This window comes from Tiliqua scincoides, chromosome 3, assembly GCF_035046505.1.
Source record: "Tiliqua scincoides isolate rTilSci1 chromosome 3, rTilSci1.hap2, whole genome shotgun sequence".
NCBI lineage: Eukaryota > Metazoa > Chordata > Lepidosauria > Squamata > Scincidae > Tiliqua > Tiliqua scincoides.
Window position 1 is genome coordinate 199,598,374 of NC_089823.1, and position 5,319 is coordinate 199,603,692.

Genomic DNA, 5,319 nt, shown 5'->3' on the forward strand with positions numbered 1-5,319 from the left:
CAGCTGCTTCCAGTGCTGGAGCCTGACTGGCAGGAAGGAGAGCAGGAACTGGGGGCAGTAAGAAGGCAAGATTGGTCACAGGCCACCCACCTCTTTGCTGTCACTTAGCCACCCTCCCCGGGCTGCTTCGGAGGAAAGACATACTTGGTCTTTCGGTTCCCAGTGTTCAGATTATGGTGGTGGTCTGCAGGACCATCCATTTCAGCTAGATCAGGTCCATCTATTCCAGCATCCTGCTTTCACAGCATCCATCCACAACAAATAACCCTCATAGGGCCCAATCCTATCCAACTTTCCAGCACAGGTGCATCTGCAATGCAGACCCGAGTCCAAAGGATGCAGCGCACACCCCATTGCTATGGCTCCACCAGCGCTGGAAAACCGGATAGGATTGGGTCCTTAACTCCTTTATATGCAGGGTGACCAGACATCCTCTTTTTCCAGGTCATGTCCTCTTTTTTAGCCTTCTGTCCTGGAAAAGAACTTAATAATAAGTAATGTAGTGTTTAAATTTTCCACATTAAATCAATCGACAAGTGTTTTTAGCTTTTATTTTATCATAACCTACATTTTCCTCAGCTTTCCTACACTTTGGTGCCTTGTCCTCTTTTGAGGTTATGACATCTGGTCACCCTGTATATGTATACTTAGAAGTAAGTCCCACTGAATTAAATGAGATTTATCCCCAGGCAAATGTATACCAGATTACAGCCTTATGCTGTCATGCCTCCCCTGTAAGCAATGAACAGTGCAATCCTATGTATGTCTACTCAGGAGTAAGTTCCATTGTGTTCAGTGGGACTTACTCCTAGGAAAGTGTGTATACTGTATCACAGTGGTTCTCAAATTGTGGGTCTGGGGCCTACCAGTAGCTCGAAGCCCAGCTTTTGGTGGCTCATGAAACTGACAATAGATTAGGGCTATGTGCACCAAGGGTTAAAAAACCTGCTACTCTGGAAGAGCACTGATGCCCAATCACCATTATAGCCAAAGAGGTTTGAGTGGCTAAAGTGAAACTTTTTTCTAAGGTGGATCCCAATGCTAAGAAGTTTGAGAATCACTCCTGTATAGGGTTGAGTTCTTATTGGCATTCTCTCTCTCTAATATCCAGGTTCTATCATGGCTGATGAGCAACATGGTGACTAATACTCCATTCATTTGTCTAATTCCATTTTAAAGCCATCTAAGCCTGAGGACTTCACCACATCCCATTGCAATGTATTCCATAAATTGGGACTTGTGTGAAATAGTACTTCCTTTTGTCTGTCCTGATTCTGAACCTCTGGCCCAATTTCACAGACCACTGCACCACTGTAATGGGAAAGAGTTAAAAACAACAACACATTAATTAAATAAATGGCACCCTGTCCCCAAAGTGCTCACAATCTCAGAAAGACACAAGAGAGATAATTCAGTGGGTTGTCACATCTGGTAGCTCACAGGTGTTACAACAATTTGATTTTAAATAATGACCCCTGAAGCTCTGTGCTCTCCTGGGAGGGATTTCCCCCCCCCCATGCCTTCCCAGGCTCCTTCATTTGAGATTGTGCAGTGGATAGGTCTACCAGTTTTGTCCCCATTCAGCTGCTAATCCAGATGGGAAACCAGAGAGCAGGAAGGGGTATGTAAGTGCTACCACTAGACACTACCACCCTCAGTCAGCCTGTAGCCTCCAGGCACCTTTGCTGACAGTTACCTTGGTCAACCACATAATTCAAAAAATATTGATGCACTCAATGGACATGAATCTGCAGATGTTCTGTGAAAGCCAGAGTGGAATTTTAAACATCTTCAAAGTAAAGCCAAGTGGCACAAAATGTGCATCTCAGAACAACTGACTAAAACATACAAACTGGATCACAAAAGCTTTGGGAGAAATAGGGAAGGCACACAAGATGTACCTCCAGTGACAAGAAAGGATTCTGAAGGAGAATTTCAAAGCAAATTTTTCAAAGACAGAGTACTATTGATCTCTAACAAAAAAGCTGGCAATGCAATGAGGCAAGCTTGCAGAGATTACCATATAGTGAAAATGCACTAGGTTTGAGTCAAGTTGCAAAAATGATTAGCTAAGAAGTGGCTGAGCACAACAGCACTTTCAATAGGCAATTTGAGAATGGTTGTGAAATTAAATCTATACCCCAAGTCCTGCTTCCTGTTATGAGCATGATTCTTTCTTAATCATGCCTTGAAAATAATTACGCTATAATTCAACCAGTTTTCACAGTATTATAGCTTCTTGTTTAGAGCATCATAAGCCTACTGGAAATCATAGCAATACCATAATGTAGGATGAAGCAGTACCTGTACTTGCTAATATTTTAAGAACATAAGAACAGCTCCACTGGATCAGGCCATAGACCCATCTAGTCCAGCTTCCTGTATCTCACAGCGGCCCACCAAATGCCCCAGGGAGCACACCGGATAACAAGCGACCTGCATCCTAGTGCCCTCCCTTGCACTGGCATTCTGACATAGCCCATTTCTAAAATCAGGAGGTTGCACATACACCCTGCACATATGGCTTGTAACCCATAATGGATTTTTCCTCCAGAAACTTGTCCAATCCCCTTTTAAAGGCACCCAGGCCAGATGCCATCACCACATCCTGTGGCAAGGAGTTCCACAGACCAACCACACGCTGCGTCAAGAAATATTTTCTTTTGTCTGTCCTAATCCTCTCAACACTCAATTTTAGTGGATGTCCCCTGGTTCTGGTGCTATGGGAGAGTGTAAAGAGCATCTCTCTATCCACTTTATCCTTCTCATGCATAATTTTGTATGTCTCAATCATGTCCCCCCTCAGGCATCTCTTTTCTAGGCTGAAGAGGCCCAAACGACATAGCCTTTCCTCATAAGGAAGGTGCCCCAGCCCAGCAATCATCTTAGTCACTCTCTTTTGCACCTTTTCCATTTACACTATGTCCTTTTTGAGATGTGGCGACCAGAACTGGACAGAGTACTCCAGGTTGTGGAGCTTATTTTGAGCTCATGAACAGCAAAGACATTCAAAGACTATTACTATGACATTTTCCAATCTTAAACCTGCAAAGGCATCATGAAACTGTCTCCTTTGATTGACTTGTCTGAGATAGATATATTACCTTCATATACATAAGGCAGCAAAGAAATTATGGAATCAGGAAGCCTGTGTTTCCATATTGTATTATTTCAAAGCATTGGCAAGATTAATTTTCCTTTTGTTCCACAAACTAAGAGCTAAACTAGATGTGAAATAAAATTTATGGATATAGGTTCTAAGTCCATCAATGGCATCATATGGGCAGTTATGGAAGCCTCCTCAAGGTTAAGGAACAGTTTTCCCTTACCTCAGGGTAGCTTTGTGGCTGCATGGGCACTGGACAGTTGGATAGGATTGGGCCCTCAAGGTGCTTCCTCCCATGTCAATGTGCTTAAGGTTGGAGCCAGAGTGACCAGCCATCCTCTTTTTCCAGGACAGGTCCTCTTTTTTAGCCTTGTGTCCTAGAAACAAACTTACACCCCAATCCTAGCCACACTTTCCTGGGAGTAAGCCCCATTGACAAAGTAAGGACATTGGCTGTTAAATGTCCTCTTTTTTCCTGTGACTGGGTCCCTGCAGGCACTGCAGAGCCTTCTTGTAATTAATAAATTATGGGCCCAATCCTATCCAACTTTCCAGTGCCGGTGCAACTGAAATGCAGCCCTGAGGCAAGGGAACAAACATTCCTTTACCTTGTGGAGGCCTCTGTAACTACCCTCTCACCACAGGTTTTAGCACAAACCCCATTGGCACTGCTACACCAGGGTTGGAAAGTTGGATAGGATTTGGCCCTATATGTAATAAATTATATGTAACATCATCATCATCATCATAATTGTATTTATATACCCCCTTTCTGGTCATCAGATTACTCCTCTGACTTTATTCAAGGCGGTTCACATAGGCAGGCTATCTCTAAACTCCAGAGGGGATTTTTTAATAATAGAAAGGTTCTGTCTTTCAAGAACCGCACAACATTTCAGATGGATCTTTCATGGTCTGGTATCACTTCTGGCCCCCAGTTGCTTCTCATGCTGGCTGACAAGCAGCTTCACTTGAAGGGCAGCCAAGATGCTTCTTCGCTCACACCAAAGAGCAGGTGGAATAACTCGGCTGAGCTTGTCAGCTGCTACAAGGTCTCGCTGTTCACGAAGTTGTTGGTGGCCTTAAACTGTTCCGATGTTATCTTCGGGCTAACAGAGGCTCCACCCTCTAGACCAGACCTCAGGCCCAATCCTATCCAATATTCCAGTGCCTGTGCAGCTGTGCCATTGGGGCACGCACTGTATCATGTGGTGGGGCAGCAATCACAGAGGCCTCCTTAAGGTATGGGAACATTTGTTCCCTTACATTGGGCTGCATTGCAGCTGCACTGGTGATGGAAAATTGGATAGGATTGGGCCCCTCCTGCCCTATAGTTTAAAATGTAATTTAATATAGTTTAAAATTTAATAAATAACAGTGTTCAAATTACCCACAAGAAATCAATACAGGAGTGTTTTTAGCTTCTATTTTGTCATATCCTGCATTTTTCTTGGATGTCCTGCATTTTGGGGTGCCTGGTCCTCTTTGAAGTTATGACACCTGGTCACCTTGCACACAACCCAACCCCAAAAACAACTCCGCCATTTTCTTAAGTGTGTGGGACTTGTGTGTGGGTCTATAATTATTAACATTCTCCAAGTCCAAGCTTCTATCTGGGCAAGAGAGGTTTCTACCCCGCGTGCCCTGCTTCTGTTAGACCTGAGGGCAGGGTGACCAGATCAAATGGAGGACAGCATGCCTGCCTCTAACCAGTGTACCGAAGAGAGAATGTGGGCAGGTGCAGCTTTTCAAACCCTTCCATGTTGAGCTGCACCTGCCCACATTCCCTCTTCTATGCAATGGTTAGAGGGAAGGCACTCTGCCCTCTAGTGTATCTGGTCACCCTCCCTGAGAGACTGAAGATGCAGAGACAGGACAAAGGCTCTTAGGAGGATGGATGGTCCACCCTCTGCTCCTAGCAACGGGATTGGTGCGTCCCCAGCAACCGTTTGCGCGGGCTTCTTCTCTTGAGCGTTAGGATGGCCCCGCCCCTCGAAACTGGTTGGTCCGTTCGCTTGCCAGTCACATGCTCTGACGCAACTCATTGGATCCCCAAGTAACGGCAAGGCGCCGTTCTTTGCCTCCTCGGTTCGATCCAGGCCGACGTGTAGTTGGGTCCAGCTGGAGGAGAAAGCGTCGCGGGAGGTTCAGTCTTAGCGCATCGTTTTAGCACCAGGGACCTGTTCCACTATATATTATGGAAGAACCAGAGT